General features: G+C 41.3%; 1 protein-coding gene and 1 pseudogene across 1 annotated transcript in view; both read right to left on the bottom strand.

Moving 5' to 3' along the window:
- Positions 1 to 20,149, bottom strand: part of ADAMTS18 (ADAM metallopeptidase with thrombospondin type 1 motif 18) — a 350,660-nt gene that overhangs the window by 314,752 nt on the left and 15,759 nt on the right. The window lies entirely within an intron of this gene.
- On the bottom strand, positions 10,659 to 10,777 carry LOC118611918 (annotated as a pseudogene).

Genomic DNA, 20,149 nt, shown 5'->3' on the forward strand with positions numbered 1-20,149 from the left:
TCAGCAACTCAAAAGTCAGGGCAGATATAGCAGGTAACACTGTTAAGTAACTGTCCTAACTGTATATGTATACATTATCTATATGTATACATTACCTCAAAATTTGGGAATGAAAGAGGCACGCTGGGAACTGCAATATGTATACATTACCAAAACTGAGGCTCAGAGAGATTATGTAATTCGTCCAAGTGGTGCCAGAGCAGGGATTCAATCCCGGACTGTCTGCAAATTCTGTGCCATTTGCTACTACTCTTCCCGATTCTGTCATGCTTTGAATCGAGTTACAATCACTGTAGCCCCTTTTGACTTCTTCTCCCTTCCTCCTAACACACTATTTGGGTCTATCGTGAAATATATAGTATAACTACTCATCATCCTTTTTGGCATATGGGCATCTTTCCCAAAGAGATCACAGAATCACAAAAAGGGAGAGCTCTGGGTTCTGAGATGGGGAAACAGAAGAGTGTGCGTGGCCAGCTTTTCGCCTACGATTACACGGATGATTGGAGGAGAGAGAACTGGGCTGGGCTGAGGGGGTAGAGAAGGTCCTGGTTCTATCCCTGGCTCTATCTTCTTGTTGTAGTTTTTGGCACATATGAGCCTCTGGGGAAAAAAAAAATGTGCACTGAAACCAGCGATTACTGGTAATATTTCTTTCCTCTCTCTGTCTCATCTAGAGCTGAATCTCAGATAAGGGAATATAATTTGTTCTCTAAAGAAAGTATTTGAAGTTCGTTTCTTTCACTTGCTTTCAGATTTCTGTCATTTTTTTTTTCATCTATTTCTAATCTAATAGAGCTTAAATCCATTTTCAGCTAATTACAGGAAATGCTTCTAATGGGTAAATTAAGTTCACTACTATGACAGGAGCCTCACCAACCAATACCTTTTCTTCCATTCTGCAACATTCACTTTTCCTTCTTCTTAAAGGGATTTTCACCCTCAAACTATCTGGTCATGTTAGAAGCTTCCAGAGGTCAACCTGCCCTCAGGAGGGAACGAGCATCCACCAATTCTATGTTCAATAGCCAGGAATTTACAATTCTCAAATTTCTAATCATTGTAATGGTGATGAAATGCTCCTTCTGGCTTTAGAAAAACAAAAGATCGTTTGCTACTTGCCTGGGCTACAAAGACTGTCAAAAGCAAAGTGGTGGGGGTTGAAATTACCCCCCCAAAATTCTATGAAAACGTGAAAGAGCCTATCTCGTCCCCAGTGCTACTTTATTCCTTTCAGAAACAAGCTGAAGGAGACATTGAGTCACCTAGCCCTTAGTGCCTGTGCTAATGAAGAGAATAGTGAAGCCCAAAGCTACAGGGGAAAATAAAAAAAAATACTTGGCTGCAATCATTCTTAGCAGTAAGCCCCGCTGCAGATGCAGAGAGCAGTGCATCGTATTTAATAGCTACGGGCTGTTAAACAAGATTCTCCATCATGTGGGTCATGAAGTTGGAACGAAAAGGGGGAAAAATTCAGAGAAATGTAGATGCTAAGATATTTCTCAAGCATCCAACTGTTTTGCTCCAAATGAAATATGTCAATCATCTGATCCCATCAATCCTTAAAAGAGTTCATAATATGTCTGTAAAAAAAATAAAACAAAGCATTGAGTATCCATCCCCTCTGGATGTATTCAACACCTCACTGAGTCTCTCTACAACTAACTCCTCACAATTCTGGCTGCCCAAAATGTCCCCCATCCCTGCTTTCTGATGTCTTCACTTCTGGTTCATGGTACCACTGTGCCTTAAGATCGAAAGAGAAATTCATTTTGCCTTCTTGTTAGCCTGCAGGGCTAACCACAGGTTTGTGATAGATATTCTGATAATTGACCTGCAATGCTTGCAAAAGAAAATTGATGCCTGGTGGAACTAAACAGTCCACCTAAAGTTTACACACAATTTGATGGAAAGGTTTGAACCCAGATCTCTAGTTTATGCTCTTCCCAGTTTCAAGCTGCCAAATGTTGCAGCCCACCCTACCAACATCCTAAACTGATTTCTTCTGGCCAATAATCTCAAGTCAAAGCCTTGTTATTTCTTACTTAGATTATTCTAACCATCTCCTCATGTGGCTTCATTATTTCAGCCTTGTTCCCTCGCCCATGCATCCCTTAAATTGTTCATCGAAGGTCTTCTCAAGTATAACACCAATTGAGAATGTGATGATCGTGGAGGTTTGATGGTATTGAGATGGAATTAGGACAAGGGAGCCGGTGATGTTTGAACCTCAGCTTTGCCAAGCATCCCTTTGTTCTCTGAGGAACAGGTGGGACAGATGCACTGGTAACTATTGTACCCGGAAGATGAGGTTCCACTTTACAGACAGACTGTGCTTATTGTCATTCAAGCAGGGCTCCAGAAAAAATGAACTAGGGGTTACCTTTCCTCTTCCCCTAACTCCAGATCCCAGTTTTATCACCAACCAACTACAGAGCCTGAAATCTTGAGATCCACGTGGGGGGTGGGCGGAGGAGGAGGGAAGGAGAAAGGAAATGGAGGGAAGAAGAGAGGGGGCTGGGGGTAAGGGTGAGCAAGAATAGGAAGCGATGGAGGAGAGTAGCCGCAGCTAACGGAAGGTTTTTGCAAGGAGTTGGGTTCTAAATGGGGAGTAGAAATTTTCACAAGCTTGTCCCTCGACCTGAAGTGGGAGACAAAGGCTACTACATGCAGATAAGAAACAGTGAGTTCGAGTCAAGGGAGACTGTAAAAAGACATAAGCCATCTTTGAAAAAACCAACAGCATTAATAATAATAATTCTGCCAATGCTCGGATTCGGAGAATTGGGATGACAGAGATGGCACCTCCAGGTTGAGGAGGGGTGCATGAAGGGACCAGAAGAACATATAACCTTTTATCCAGTACGTTTGGTGGTTAAAAAGCACAGTATCTGAAGACAAAATGCCTTGGATTCAAATCTTATGTCTGTAACTAACCTGGATGCCTCAGTCAAGAAATCGATCCTCTTTATAATCTATTCCATACCTCTGTGCCTTCATCAGTGAACTGGAGAGAACACTATGTCTTAGGGGTGGGGGAATAAAATAAGACAGTGCATATAACACTTCCAGCACAACTCCTGGCACCTGCTCATCAATAATGGGTAGTTATTTTTGTTAGGTTCCATTCACCTGGAAGGTACAGGGATCCATTCGAAGCCAGCTCAGGCCACCAGACTGTCTGTCATCCTAATGTTGCAGTCTAGAATGCACACACTACCCTGTTTCTAAGAGAAACATCAGCCCCAAGCTTTGTGAATTGGAGGCTGTGTGTGTAGAGAGGAGAGTCTAGAGAGCACGTGGACTACAGTGTTTGAATTCTCGCATCCTTCTGTAAAATTTAAAATTTAATTGTGTCCGCCAGTACCAGCAATTTGCATTGTGGACACTGAAAGATGGAATAAACAAAGTAGCTGCTGAGTAGGAGAGTGTTTTACACTTGGGTATCACAAGGCCATCTTAGAAGTACCATTTCAGCATCTTAAGAAGTTAATTCTCCCTGTAAGAGGCTCCTCACAGAGCAGCCATTACCACACTGGGATCATTTTCTGAGAAAGTTGAAGGAGAGTACCCCAAAGCTCCAAAGCCCTCCTCCACCCTACACCATTCTCCCCTACACACTAGATTTTATTATAGCCCCTGAAAACTAGAACTCCCATCTTCAATCTCCAACCCCGCAAAACAAAACAAAACAAAACAAAACAAAACAGAACAGAACAAAACAAGACAAAACAAAACAACCCAGGGTGCTTAAAAGAATCCTTGATTCTCATTTGTATACCAAGTTAACTGATTGGTGGGTGCCTAGAAAAATATGTTAGGAAGGATTCTGAGAGTAAGTCTGATGATATTGGTTAGACATTCTACAAACATAAATATTAATTAGTCGTGTTTAATTAATAAATGTTATATGCCAATAACTATCTCGGGTGCAGAAAATATATCAGTGCCCATCATGGTTCCTGCCTCCAAAGTAACAGTGCCGTACTCCATTGGCGAGGTCTGTAATAGACTCAGGAGGGCTTGGTTATAACGTGCTACATTTTTGCCAGCTCAGTAGTGTTGCATACTTCTCATTAAGCCCTACCATGGGAAAATTCCCTAGAAAAATCAATACCTAAGTCGTAGAAATGTTTTCCAAAATCCAAACCAAATTATGGGATTCCCCACCTTTTGTCTCCTTCTAAAAATCTAAATTTTGGCCATCTTACTGAGAAAAATGTGTGTAAAATTTAGGATCAAAACTACCTGCAAGTTAGTCCTCCGTCAAACCTACCATGCTTTTTGACTTGAAGTGTTCAAATAGGTAGGCTTAGCCTGAGGAGCTTTTCAAACCATATTCAAAATCCACAATTTTTTTTTTCATGAAATGTGTTTTTGCAGACATGACTCTGCTAGCTTTTAAAAACAGGCTATTAAATATGAAAGAGCAGACCCAGGGACTCTTGACAGGGGAAGCGTGTGAGCAAAACCTTGTCGCTGGGAAGGTAGATGGCAAATTCAGGGGACACTGATAGGCCACTCTGGGGAGCAGATGATCTCTAAGGTGTATGCTATGCTAGATAATGTAGGGAAGAGACCTGAATTTCAGGCTAAGCCATTGGGGCTTTTCTCTTAAGAATTTTCTGTTGAGTGTAGATGTTTCCTGTGTAATAGTGCGGTAGGCTGATTTGTGAGGTAGTGAGCCTTATGGCTCTGGAGGTAACCAAGTATGACCAGTACTCTGTCAGAAATGCTGCAGTATGGGATGGTAAACTAGTTCAGAGGTTATCACGTATGACCCACAGAACTGAAACAACAATGAAAATTGGTAAGATAACACCAAAAGAATCCAGATTTACATGAAAAATAGAGAGATCTGAAGACACTGGGCCCATTCTATTTGGCCACATTTGATATCTAGCAGGTATTGCTCAGTAATGGTTATCCTTTCAAATGGGTCAGGTTCTCTAGTTTGCTGGCTCCATATCATTCATACCCTGTACCTGCTGGGTTCCTGAAGGCGTCTGCATATTTGCCCTGGGGTTTTGAGTCAAAATAGGCCACCCAGGCACACTGTGTTTCCTGAAGGGCAGGCAGGGGAAAGGGCCCAGTTCATTTATCACCTGGATGCTTCAGAAACAATAGTGTCTCCTTCGATCTGCATTTTCACAGAAACGTTTTCCTCCAATGAGAAGATATCACTTCCCACCATAAAGCCTCCCAGATACTGAATTCATCAATAACACCCAGAAGATGAAGTGGGATCAAAGACGCTCAGCTTTGGAAGGAAGGAGGTAGTGATGTCCGCATCACAAAACGGAAGCTTTCAATATCATGTTTTTTCCCCAGTGCTACCACATTTCTGCAGAAAGAGTAGAGGTACCTTGTTTGTCTAATTATTTGAACTTGGCAAATAATGAATGGGAAGCATTTTGAAAATCTAATTTCCCTTCCACTCTACTTGCCACACTACCACTTGAGTGTTTCCGCAAAAACACAGATGTGATAGTAGCATGTGCTAAAGACAGAAGGTGATGGGGGAGGGGGAGGCCAGTTATGGGAGTCCACCAGGAAGAGCAAGTCACACCACAGTAAGGATGTTACGCAGATTTAAGTCTTTGGCTTCTCTGCTGATGCGAGCTTCTAGAGATGGAGTCATCCTTCCCTCCCTGGTACAAAGAAGGAGACACCCTTACAAATGAAGATTTCCGTACAAACGTGAATGTCTTCTACTCAGCATTCAGAGCTTTTCCCATGTCTGCTGTTAATTAAAAATAAACAGCCTGAAATAATCCTTATGCCAAAGAGGCATATTTTGGGGTGCTCTATTCTAATCCCCCTCATATGTATACAGGGAAACATCATGAAAAATAGTACAGCTGACCCTAGAACAATACAGGAGATGACCTCCAGCACAGGTGAAAACCCGCCTACAACTTTTGATTCCCCCAAAACTTAATTCATATGGACAAAAAAAGGGGTTTTGGGGAAAGTAACCGCACAGAGTGATCTGTGCCTGTCCTGACTCGGCAGGTCACGGGGGTAGTCATGCCCCATGCATGTCGCTTCTTTAGCAAAAGGTTTATCTTTGCCTTAAGCAAGTCCTGTCCATTTTTTTTTGTACACCTAGATTAACATAACTTTGAAATGCCTCTTTTCAGACTCCTCAGAAGCTTGACCACCCTCAAGAGAGCACACAATTTTGTTAGCTATCCTGTAATCTAATCCCTGACGTGCTTTCTCCAACATTCATGTGATCTTCCTTATGTTCTCTCCTTAATTCCAAATGCATTAAAAGAAGCTTCAAACTGTCATTCTGAGAGGCATTTTTCTCAGTCTGTGGAGATCTTGCTTCCAGATGTTGTAGCCTCCGTTTAGCTCAAATAAATTTTTATAAAAATTCTCTACAGATTTGGACATTCTTTTGTCGATATTTATTTCTTGGTATCTGTGGGGAGTTGGTCCCAGGACCTACAAGGATACCAAGGTGCACAGATGCTCAAGTCCCCTATATAAAATGGCATAGGTCAATGCATATAGTTGGGCCTCTGTGTCTGTGGACTCTCAACCTTTGATCATTACAGGTATTTATTGAAAAAATTCACATATAAGTAAACACACAGAGTTCAAAATGGTGTTGTTCAAGGGTCGACTATACTTGAATGGCTGAACTTGGGTTTTAGAAACACTGACCTACAGAAGACAGTGCAAACCACTTGGAATATCTTAGATGCCCATCATAGCCTGGCTAACTGTAAGCTTTCTGGTCCCATCTAATGCTGCTAATCACCATGCGTCTTATAAAGTAGAATAGCTTTCTGGGAACCTGCAGGCTTCTTCATGCCACAGGGCATTTGCACATACTATTCTTTATGGTTGAAGTCTCTTTTGCTCCCCTTTCTACCCAATGAATCACCACCCAAGCTTATCAACCCAGCTCACATCTCACCTCCCCAGGAAGCCGCTCCAGTCTCACTGGGCAGAATTAACCCCCCACTTAGTACCCTATAATTTTTTAGTATACTCTCTATCCTGACATGTAATCAACTGACAGTATGTCTTTATGTGTCTCACTTTACAACTAGACTGAGACGTGATAGGTCAAAAATGTCCTTATTCATCCTTGTATACAGAGGCACTTAAAAAACGCTTATTGAATGGACATTTTCCCCAATGAACTTCAAAGCAAAAGCAGTTTTCCATTTCACTGGTTCTCCCACCATGGTGCTAATTTACTATGAGAAGCAAAGTGATACTCACTTAAGAATACTTTAAAAGCCTCCAGTTCTTACAGATAAACGACAAGGAAGTACACAATAGTGAATTGTTTTTACCCAAGGCACCATGGTGAGGATTTAGAAGGTGTCATTAGTCCCCAAAATCTAATTCAGGAAAAGAGATAAGATATTACCATGAGTCATTAAAATTTCGTAAATGCTAATACAGTCATCCACCACTTAACAAGGGGGGATATGTTCTGAGAAATGCATAGTTAGGCAATTTTGTCGTGCGAACATCATGGAGTGCATTTACCCAAACCTAGATGGTACAGGTTACTGTACATCTAGGCTATATGGCATACCACTGTTGCATATGCAGCCAGTTGTTGACCAAAAGCTCATTACACTGTAATGACTATAGCAAGTACAGTCACATGGAGATGGGGCTGGGTAAAATGTTCCTCAAACCTGACAACAGCTTTGTCTGCCCAGCAGAGCACATTTTTCTTCCCTGCACAGGTGCGGTTACTCACATCTGTCCCACCCACCTCAATGCTGCTCCCTCCCTCCTTCCCATCTGGGAAGCCCTCAAAGGCCTCCTGTTGGGCTTTACCTGGCCCCAGGGGTCATTTAGGACCCTGTCACAGGACTCCACCCCACTGTGAGTTTTAGGCAAGCCAAGCTCCTTCTGCATGAGGTCTGTTCTACCTGCAGCTTTCTCAAGGCCGGTTGTTCAAATCTTAGCTTAAATGTTGCCTCCTCAGAGGATCCTTTCTGAGTCACCATATAGAAAATAAGTACCTCTTCATTCCCTTATCAACACATTCTTGTTATTTTCTTTATTGTTTTCATAAGATTATCTGTGTGTGTATGTGTGTATGTATATGGGTACATTTAAGGAATTCGTTCACATTTAAAAAAAAATAAGGACCATTAGATTAAAAGATTCCCCTCTCCCTTGTTCTCTTCTCTATTCCTAGCACCTAGTTCAGTGCCTAGAACATCCTAAGGCCACAATATGTACTTGAAGGCAGGGATGGAGAAAGTGGGGAGCAAAAGAGCGGGGAGTAAGGGAGGGAGGAAAGGAGAGAGAGGGAGGGAAATATCCGTAATTTCAGGAATCTGGTTCTTCCATGCATTGCATGCATTCATTTTTTTTAGAATGTATGTTAGATCAATTAAGGTGGAGGAGGAGAGAGAGGAATGGAGAAAACAGTTATTTCTCTGGCTTATCAGTAGCAAAAATGTTGAACTATGTAGATAAAATAATTTTGCAGATAAACTCAGGTAGCGATTGTATGCCTCCTTTTCCCTCCTCTGCTCTGCACACTGGGAAGGGGCAACCGAGGTAGGCAGTATCTGTCTACGTAGTTTGCTGGTTCTTCAGGGCTCCCACCACTCACCGATGGTTTATGTATCTCCACTAACAGCGTAATACCTTTTGAAAACAGTTATCAGGCTGAGAGCAAGAAAGAATTCTTTCTCAACACATCATAAATACATTCTGAGTGCCGTTTAAGAGCATGATTAAACTACCACTGCTAGACAGATCCTAAACTCTAATAAATTTAACAAAGGCATTTTAGAGCACTTTATCTCAATAAAATATACTGAGTTGATTGCTCCCAGGCCCAAGTGTGGTTGAATATTGGTTATGAACATTCGGGGGCTCAAACTTCCCATACCTGGGTGAGAAGCCACAACACCCTCCCCCCATTGACATCCTCTCTTCGCTTTGCTCCTGTGACATCATTCTTAGCTCTTCTTTCCTCCAGTGCCACCGCTACTCATTCCTTCTGTCCCCTTTGCTGGCTCCTCCTTTTCTATTCAATCTTAACTGCTGGGACCAGGAATATAACAACAACGAACACTTGATATGAGCCACTCTCCTATACAACTTTCCCAACTTTCTCATTTACGTTGCCAAAGCTAATAACGCACCCTCCTCCTGCTACTGTCTCTATTCCACAGAGGAGGAATCCGAGACGCAAAGTTCAACCACTCATCCACCCTGAGTCTCACGGCTACTCATGGACAGAGCCAGGCAATCAAGTACCACACCCTCAGCTCATGACCATTTCTCTATATCTGTGATTCTCAGAGGGGCAATTTTGCCCCTCAGGGGACAGTTAGAAATATCTGGAAACATGCTGGTTGTTACAGCTAGGGAATACTACTGGCATATAGTGTATAGAAATCTGCTAAACATCCTACAATGCACAGGGTGGGTGTGGAGAGAAAACAATGTTCTCTCTTTTCCCTTCTAGGTTTTTTGGCTGGCCTAATAATTAAATAAGAGACATTAACAGGAGAAAAACAAATTTAATACGTATGGGAGCCCCTTAAAAATATGAGACTCAAGGGCGGTCAGGCAATTGAGGCTTGTATACTATCCTTGGCTATGAAGAAGGGGTAGAAGTCTAGGGCTTCAAAGGAAAGGAAGACAATTCACAGGACTATGAGAAGAGCCAATGTTTGGTAAACAGATGTTTGCTGCCATGCACAAAAGTCTTTCCTGATGTAAAAGTTATCTCTGCTAATAGCTCTCTTCCTGGTGGCACAGGCCTACTATCTTAATCCTTTTGGGCAGTGAAGGGGAAGGTAGGAAGCTTTTCCTGAGCCTGCTGGGTCTTAATTGCTTTCATCTCAAAATAATCCACATGCCAAAGTGGTACATTCTGGGGTGGCTTCTTCTGCCCCCCCTCACAGCCCCCTCAACAAAGAATTATCCAGCCCAGGATGTTGACAGCTGCAAGGCTGGGAAACTCCACTCTCCAGGACTTTTGTAACCTTTTACAAGGTGAGTTTATCCATGCCCACAACTCTAAGTTCAGTCTGCAAACTGAATATGCCAGGATTTACATTCTTAGCCCTGACTTCCTCTTTGACTTTCATAACTGTCCTGCATTTGGATGTACAGCTTGACATCTCCATTCGACATCACAAATTCAGGGTATCCAAAACTGAACTTGTGGACTTCCCCCACCACATGTCCTCCTCAAGGCTTCCCTGTCTCAGTAAATGACACCACCATGCAATCAACTGCACAAGCCAGAAGCCTGGGAGGCCTCTTAGCAATTCCTCCTTCTTCCTCCGCCCTTATTCTATCGAACATAAGCACTATCGATTCTGCCTCCTAAGCATCTCTGGAGCCCATTCTTCTCCATCTCTACCAACGTTGCCCGCCTAACCCCAGTTTCCCTCCACCAATTTCTAGCCTGGGAAATTGCAGTCAACTCCTGAGCTCTGCATCACCACTCCACATTGACCAGGTTACCTCTTATAGATGACGATTCCTCAGAAGACAGCACTTAAAAAGGGCTATGTTGATTTTTTTTTTAAGTTTGAAAACTATTATTATTATTATTTTATTTTTCAGGCGAGGCAACCCTTAGCTGACCTCAGATTGCAAGGACCTTGTCAGGTTACAAGGCCTTATATTTTTTTTATTTTTTATGCCTACAGCACCTGGTCTTCCTAGGTGGTCTCCCATCCAAGTACTAACCAGGCCCGACTCTGCTTAGCTTCCGAGATCCAACGGGATCGGGCTGGTTCAGGGTGGCATGGCCGTACACTTAAATATATACTTTACCAAACTCTGACAACATCCTGCTCTGAGCAGATTTCCCAGTTTGGCCATTGCGCTTATCTGTTTCAAAGTAGGATGGTTAGGACTAAGATGGAAGACTAGGAGACCCCAACTTTTGTCCCCCAACAAAGAACAACAATTAGACAGCTATTCACGAAGAATAGTAGGTCTGGTAGAGCTCAGGAGTCCACTGAAGATGCTTCGGCAATGCAGTGGATCAAACAACCTGGAAATCATGGGCATATGTGTATGTTATCTTTTCTCAGTCTTACTACTATGCCTGACATATAGTAAGCATTTCATAAATTAAAAATTAAAAAAGCATTGATGTATATAGCCTTAAGCTGGCGAAAAAGATTGGCCCTACAGTTAAGGCCATTCCTGATCAGGAAGCAGACATCTGCACAATTAAACTAGTGCAGTAGAAAAGTCATTCCATTTGCTTCTGGTAGCCAGAGTCCCACTGGTCCTATCCTAATCATCTCCTGAGGACAGTGGCTCTGGGTTATTTTCCCTTTACCTTAATTTTTGCATGAATTCCCCCCACTGATTCTGACATTTGAAAGGAATATTCTTACAATTTTCACTTTTTTGTTTATGTTCTCTAGGCTGAACGCCCGGCCAGAATGATCAAGCAGGATATGAAGAATCAGTGCGTCGTTGTTCCAAGTGTCCTCGGTGGAGGTTACGCCCTCTCTATCGTTTCACCAGACCATATTAAAGCCCTAAAATAAAATACTGACAAATCCTTGCCCATTTCCATGGATTTTATCAGATTGAAGATCTATTTTGTAAGTTTTGAGCAATTAAATAATTCTACAGCCTACAAGAGCTTCTGGTTTCAGACCACCAAAACTACTTTATTTGAAAAAATTCAGTATAAGATGCTTTAGGATAATATTAATTTATGGCTTAATGACTTTCCAAACACAGTACATTCTAACAAAGTATCTGCAGGGAACAGCACATTGCGGTTGAGTGTAGAGAAAGCTGTGTTAAGGATTCTTAGTGCTTCCTCTTATTGCCAGAAATAGCATGATTGCTATGTACTTAAATCTCACCTAAGAGATCCTTGAACCTTTGGCACTTGATTAAAGAATGTCTTCAGTCTATATTCCCATGCATATAGTTTAAATTTAAGGGTGTTGCTTGCCCTTAATGCAAAGTCAAAATGGCTAGACAGAATGAAATTCATGGAGCAGCATGGTAGAATGGGAATAGAAATAAATTGAAAATCAGGAGACCTGGCTTCAATCCCCTAACACTTCCACTCACTAAGTATATACAGATGTCACTTTTCTCCTTAGCATCCTGATCTGTGAAATGAGGTAGCTGGACTAGATCAGAAATAACAAACTTGCAGCCAACTGGCAGGCTGCAGCTTGCAAAAATGTTTTCTTTGGGCTTCACAGTATTTGAAACACACAAACACACGCGCACGCGCGCGAACAAAAACACAAAAACCTCAACATAGCCAAGATTTTTAAAGTCAAGAGATTTCCACTTAAATTCCAGACTTCCAGGTTCTCCTGAAAAATCAGAAGATCTGGCCACCTACATCTGCATTCCTCAGGGACACAGCTGTTACAGCGGTGTAGCTGCTCCCCATTTTAGATACGGCCCTGGCAATCCAGTTTGTCACCATCTCCACACTCCCCACACTGGTCCTTGGTATTGAGACAGAAGTTATTTATAATTCATATTCACATTACTCTGTTGTCTTGTAGTGGAGAACCATTTCATTTTCCAACGAATATGTATAGGGGCAGAGAGACTATGAAAGCACCTGCTTCACTAAAAGTGGCAAGGAGTGTTTTTGTGTAACTGAAGACTATTTCTAAATAAGTCAGATGCAAACAGGGCGTGTCTTGTTTAAATGACACAACAGGCTGATTTCACTCACAGGTGCTGCCTACCTATTACAAAGGCATAGAGTTTCCGCCTCCCAAACGAGAGGATCTCAAAGGTCTCTTCCAGTTCTATAAACTTTGTCTATGAAGATGAATATTCTTTTAGAAAAGCTGTTTATTCATCTTGTAGGACTATATCTTTTTCTCCCCCTCTCCTTGTCTCTCTCTTTCAAGAATAACTCGCATCCCAAGCAAATTTATGTCTTTGGAGAAAAGGTTCTTACTGTATTAAATGGAATAGCATGACTTGACAAAATTAAACACTGCTTCTGTTCAGAACATACACAAGCCCATGTGTATACACTGTCTCCATAGGTAAAAACCACCTATGCTCTTCGGCAGGGGCAGAAATGAAATTGCCAGAGTGGTGGGTGGCATACTGATAAGTCATGCATAGAAAGACAGCTCATGACTCCTCACCTCCCAAAATTAATAACTACTGAGATACACAGGGAATCAATTAAGCAAATCAACTGTTTATATGTTTTTGTTACGGCATAATTACAACAGCCATACTCTTAAAACCCAAAGCTGTGGTACAGACCTGGCACTTTGCTGGACACCAAATTAGGATATCGAAATGAGAATTGTTCCAGAAAACCCATAACATACGGACACTCCGGATACAGGCCTTCAGGACATAATGAGAGCCGGGGGAATGTGGTTTACCAAGGGTCATACCAAACAAGTTATAACAAGAGGTGACCCTGAAGACCATATTGTGATTAACAAAATCAGGACTAGAATGGGGATCTTTAATCACCCCTTCCAGTGGCATTCCATAACTCCGCCCCCTTGCATTTATTCTAGAATGGCCTCTCTCCCCAGCTCCACTCACTTACATACACACAGACACATACTTCTTGTTGTGTCTTCACTAGGGGAGACTCTAGCATAAATATCTCTAGTTGTGGCCTCCCACCTCTGGGTCTTCTCCTAAGCTGAGACCACATCTCAGAATGATCGTATAATCAGTACTGCTTGCTTGTTTGCGTGCGCTCTCTCTCCCTCTCTCTCTCTCTTTCTCTCTCCTCTCTCTCCCCTCAACCACCCCAGACCCTGAGCTCTCCCTTGAACAGCTGGGATTTCAAAGACCTTTTTCTGAGTCCAAAGACCCAGATTTTGGTCAATGAGTCTGTATCAGAGTAATAAAACAGAAAAAATAGAAATGAAAACCTCTCAGACTACAAGTTCTTATCAGTCAACTCAGAAAAGTTCCTTACTCATACACAAAATTAAAACCTTGCTCCTCTGAGCATGGTCCCAGAACTAGCAGCATGGGCTTCACCTGGGAACTAGCCAGAAATGCAGAGTTGCAGGCCTTTCCTTAGGCTTAGAGAAAGAGATTCTGCACAACAGAGTCCCAGAGGAGATCTGGATGTACATCACAGTTTGCAAAGCTCTGGGTTAAAGGCATGTGCCCATCTGATGTACTAACTGACCAAGGTTAGTTATTACAGACATCTTAACCTAATTAGAGAAACCAGAGAAGAATCAAATGTGCATTCTGAACTTGCTATATAGATCATAAGAGTGTCCCTTATTCTTTCATAAAGAGCCTAAAATGGTCCTGCTCCAAAACACTTCATGGAGCATGGTAAAAGAGCAGAATGTCCAAAACCTGGCTTCTAATTGTAGCCCTCCACTTACCTTCAGATCACTTCATTTTTCTAAGGCCCTGCTTCCAAAACAGAGTGACAATTACATTTCCTGTCCATAGGGTATGACTTCTGTGAATGTCACATGGAAGAGAGTGGGAGATCATGGTTCAGAATATGGAGCCTCGATTTAAACATCCCTAGTTACAAATCCTGTGTCTAGCACTTCTTAGCTGAGCACCCTCGGGTAAGTAGCTTGGCCTCTCTGTTATAATTCACAGTATCTCTCCCATAGGTTTGTTGTAAAGGTTAAATGTTATTATATTTAAGCAAAAGGCACTCTATAGGTACATAGAAAGCAATTGGTAAGTGTCACTGCCTGTGTGAAAGCATTTTTATAAACAGTGAAGAGCTCTACAGATGTGGAAGTTTATTCCTGTTGCCAGGCAGGCAAGACTATCAGTCCTAGATGAGAATCAAAGACATTGCCCATGTCTCACTAAGGAACTTCCCAGACCTCTGTCCCAATTGCCCTAAAACACACATAGAGGCACCAGGACCTCATTCTCAGAGTAACTCAGGACTTTTCAGCTAAGCTCAGATGGAAAAGCCATTAAGTCACAGGACTCTGTACGCTCACAAATGTTAACTATTAGCATTGCTGTCATTTTATTTTTTAATTTCATAGAAAATTAAAAAAATTATTGATTCCAATAAACAGAAGAGGTAGAGGGACACCAAAGCATTAATCAATAGGATTTCCTTAATTTTACACATGATTTTATAAAACTTATTTTGTGCAAATTAAAATGGACCTGTTTTGTAAGACCATGTTTTAAGTGCTTTACCTGTAAAATCTGATTTGATCCTCACAATAATCTTATGAGTAAGATACTAATAACATCCCCATTTTACACATAGTAAAACTGAGGCGCAGGGAGATTTTCCCAGGGCCACACAACTGGGGACAGGGGATGCCAGGACTCTGGTCTATGAGATTCCAAGGCCATTGTTCTTTCTTCACCTGAGATGGCTTGGCTCTACTGTTTGGTTTCAGCCAAAGTCCAGTTTGCTGACTATCAGGGAGAAAAAGAACGTGAGAACCACCAGGGAGATGGGCCTGTTGCATAGCAACCCTGTGCTGGAGCCTGGTGAGGGGAGATAGGCTCCTTAAGTTTTTAAAGCACCATCACTAAAAATAGCCTGACATATGACAGCTAAACACGAGGTCTCCTCCGAGAAGAAAAACTCATCTCGCAACTGAATGCCTTTGTCGTGCTGTCCTTGAGAAAAGCACGTAAAGTTACGTGAGGCTGGGCATCTGCAGCTTTTCTCGCCAAACGCACTACTTCATTCTACTCATTTGTCTCATAAGCGAGCGCGCCACCATTTGTTCATGAAATATCTCTCACCATATTTTTTTCCACTCCAAAGCTGGAATTCAATCCAGGTCGAGGCAACAGCAGCCTAGTTGATTGCAAAACATGGCCTTCAGAATTCCTGTATTAATCTCCCAGAAATTAATCACCTTGTTTGGGATCACCTTATGTGCAAACGTTTATTATGCCCACATTTGTCACTCCAGGAAAAACCGTGCCAATGACAGCGGCACCGAGTATAAATCTCATGCCTTCCAAAGAATATTAGATATTTAATTAGATCTTGAAACCCTCTTCACTTAGTACCTTAGGGTCTCCAGTCCTCTTCTGAGGCTGATAATTAAAAGAACTTCTCTCTGAGTCTGCTGTATTCCTCTGGGAATCAGAAAGCACCCCTTATAGTATTCACTTAGCCTGAATATTGGCCTGGCTTGCGCAGGCACAAGAATGAACAAAAGGAATTTAAATGCAGCCATTTGCCCACAAAGAACTTCCAGACTAGTTGGTCATTTGTTTATTTGAGGCAAAATAATGGTCCCTCAAGAGGTTCACCTCCTAATCCCCGGAACCGCTGAATATGTTAAATTACAAGGCCCGTAGGAATTAAGGTGGAATGAAAAATACTAATCTGCTGATTTAAAAATACTGAGATTAGCCTGGATTATAGAGGCGTGCCCAATGTAATCACAAGAGTCCATAAAAGTGGAAGGCGTACATAACTATGAGTCAAAGGAATAAGTATGAAAGAAAAGCACAGAGAAGCGACGCTGTTGGCTTTGAAGATGGAGGAAGCAAGCCATGAGACAAGGCATGAAGACAGCCTCTACAGATGGAAGACGAAAAGAACAAGGAGATGACGGTTCTCCCCTAGAGCCTCCAGAGCCTGTGGCACCTTGATTCTGGACCATTGAGACCCCTTTTGTACTTCTAGCCTTCAGAACTATAGATAATAAATTTGTGTTGTTTTAAGCCACAAAGTTTGTGGCAATTTGTTACAGCAGCCAGAGGAGAATAATACAAACACCTTCTCGGAATTTACTTAACAGCTCAGTGCTCAGTACTGGGAACACAATAGTGCAGAAACGGCCACTGCCTTTATCCTCTTTTAGTTTATACTATGGTGATGCAGACAGGAAGGGAACACAAATAATCATGGGTTGTAACATGGGCAATGAAGGAAAACCAAAGAGGATGGACAGAGAGTCTAAGAGAATGGGGATGGGGAATACAGATGGAAATGATGGGAGATATCTCTGCTAAGGTGCTGTCTCAACCTAAAGGTAGGAAAGGAATAGACGGGGAGAGAATTCCAGGTTGAGGGGACAGCTTATCCAAGGCCCTGGGGTAGAAAAGAATTTGGCCTTGATGGTAAACCAAGGCAGATGGAGCATGGCAGGCAGGTTAAAAGGAAACCATGAGATGACATTGACCAAGTAAGAAAGAACTTGTCATGTTGGGTCTCGAATACCCGGCAGCCAGTTTGGATCACCAGCTGTGAGTTCTGGGTTTGAAGGATTTTAAGTAGAAGACTGACACCATGCAATTCAAACTGAAGAAGATCCCTTTTGCTGCTGTGCAGAGGAACGGACTGAAACGGAAGGACACAGAGATGCCAGGCTTTTGCCGTTCTCCATGTGAGGAAATGACAGTGGCTTAGACGTGGCTATGGAGATGGAGACGGCCAGGTTCAAGACATATTTGAAAACAGAACTCAGACTTGCTGACAGGCTGCATGTGAGAAGGAATGGATAAGGAAGGTATAGTACCTTTCTTGGTATGTTTGTTTTTTGTTGCTGCTACTGTTTTCTTAAATGAGAGGCAGAATGCATCTCATACACTTGACAATGATGTATATTCATTCATTCAACAAGTATTTACTAAGTATTGACTATGCACCAATGCCGTTTCAGGTACCAGGGATATGGCAGTGAATTCAATATAATAAAGCCTTTCTCCCATGGTGTTTAAATTCTAGTGGGTTAAACAGACAAGGAACAGGTAAGTGTAAAAATGTATAACAAGATTTCAGATAGTATATTAGGCTATGCAAAAAAATAAAGCAGGGAATCGGTACTTTCAATGAGATCGCAATGCTGGTTAACTCATGGAAACCGTGCAGTCATCATCTAACCTAGTGAGAAAACAGATTGTAAGCGTGTGGTTAAGATAATTAATAATAACTGCAAACAGGAGTTGTCATGAGCCCTAAGGCAGCTACTTCTTCTTCTGTCAAAAAGTGTTCCACAGTGAATCTTACTTTGGGCCATGGAGAATGCCTTTATTTTTATAGCAAGAAGGGAGCCGCCAGACGTCTTCGACGTGATCACTGGTAACGGGACCACCGTACACTTTCTTAGTGATGCACTGGTACCGATTTCCCTTGATTTCACCAAGACGAAGGAAGAAGTGAGCAGGAAGTCCAATCAGGCTAACGAATTTAACAAACAGGCCGAAACTGTATGATTTGCATAGAATATTTAAATTCAGACTTCCTCCACAAAATAAAATTTCCTTTTTATACAGATATTACTGAAATTGATAAGACCAGTAAAACGCTGCTCCCTAAACTGGAAGTTTACCAGTCCAAAACAGGTAAAAATAGAAGACTAGCAAAATGCTGAGCATGTTACAAATACAAAAGATGTTAGTTAGTTGGGTTTCTTGATGGCAGGGGTCAACTCCACAGTTCTGAGTTCAGATCTAGTACATAATAGGTGCACGCAATGATGTGATAAAATAGATGAGCAATAAATTATTTAAATAATAAAGTGTTATTGTACAACTACTGCATACAAAGGTCTGCTGTTTCTTGAAGCAATGCCTGGGGCATAGTCTTGAGTAAAAATGTTTACCATCTATTTATAGTTCAGGGAAAATAATCCATAAACATTCATTAAGCAACTACAAGTATGGGACACTATGCTAGATGGAGACACGATAAACATCACAGTGGAACTTTTGCTTTTTGAGAGGTTTCTACACTGAAGAGAGAAAGGATAAAAGTAAAACATAAAAATAATGATGATGATAAAAAGGAGGGAAAGGAGGAGAAGAGAATATCCACCATTTATTGAAATGTCTTTGTTTAGAACTCATTTGAACTATTTTATATTTGTCATCATATCTAATGCATAAACTCCCTATGAGAAAATCATTAGTTTTATGCACGTTTTACAGATGAGAAAACTAAGGAACAGAGAGGGTAAGTAACTTGCCCTAAGTCACACAGCCTACAAATAGTAGAGCTGGGGTTCAAACTCCTACAGCCCATAACCTTGTTTTATGCTGCCTCCCTGCTGATCAGGCAATGAGGGGCCACTTAATCTATAGAAAAAGTACCAATGAGCATGAACTGCAGCCTCATATTACATATTAAATACATGAAAAGTCAGCAGCTATTCATCTTACCAAAGTGCATAGAAAGACTCCTACTCTGTACCAAGAAGGGGAAAGAAAAAGTACTTTCTTTTAGAGGTTGTAATTAGCATCATTATCAGCATGTAGAGAGAGAGTGACTGTAATGATATCATATTCCCAGCTTCCACTGGTAAACAAGAACCCACTCAAACTTCAATCCATCAAAAATGCATATTTCATTATCCAACTCTTAAAATCATATTTTTGAAAAAATGATTTGGAGAAAAGTCTATGATAATATTATAAATATTTAGTGATAAGAGCAGGAGACAAAACTGTATATATTGAAGCATACTCCAATTTATAAATAGAGAAAAACCTTTTAAGCATATATGAGTTAAAATATGTAAAAGAACTACAGACAAATATTAATATTGTAGTGATTTCTATGTGATGATATCTAGGGTTATTTCTATTTTTACTTTTAATTATCGTTTATTTTCCAAGTTTTATAGACAGACTTATAGGATTCCTTTATTGGGAAAAGTTTAATCTAAAAATCTATACACACACACCCCTACACACATATTATTGAAAATGAAATAGAAATTATACTGATGTTATTTACAGATTATTTCTAAATTTATAGGCATCCATTTGACATATTGAAGAAGAATCTAGAAATAGGAAGAATAATATTTCTTCTTAATTCATTAAGTCTAATCTGTAAACTTCATTAATATGATGAAAGACTATTTTTCTGGTTCCAGGAGAGTGTGAAATAGACTTTTCTCCTCTAGATGAATGACCTTTACCTAGAGTCAGAGTCTCAAACATAAAGGGAAAAAATGCAAACACATTTTAAGGCTAACTTAAATTTTTCCAGAAATCCAGTGTGAAAGAAAAGAGATAGATCTTAGCAAAAAGGGGGAACAAGTTATAGCTTCTCACCACTCCAGATACAATGACACACACCGGGGGAGAGGGGAACTTTGGACCTTGGTTAGATGAACTCTAACTCCCACAGCCAGAGGGGTCAGGCAAATCACCCCTCCTTCATCCTAGTGAAGCGGGATGGATTACATCCTCATGATTTGTGCACATTACCTAACAA

Source organism: Rousettus aegyptiacus, unplaced genomic scaffold (assembly GCF_014176215.1).
Source record: "Rousettus aegyptiacus isolate mRouAeg1 unplaced genomic scaffold, mRouAeg1.p scaffold_m13_p_14, whole genome shotgun sequence".
In the NCBI taxonomy this organism is placed as follows: Eukaryota; Metazoa; Chordata; class Mammalia; order Chiroptera; family Pteropodidae; genus Rousettus; species Rousettus aegyptiacus.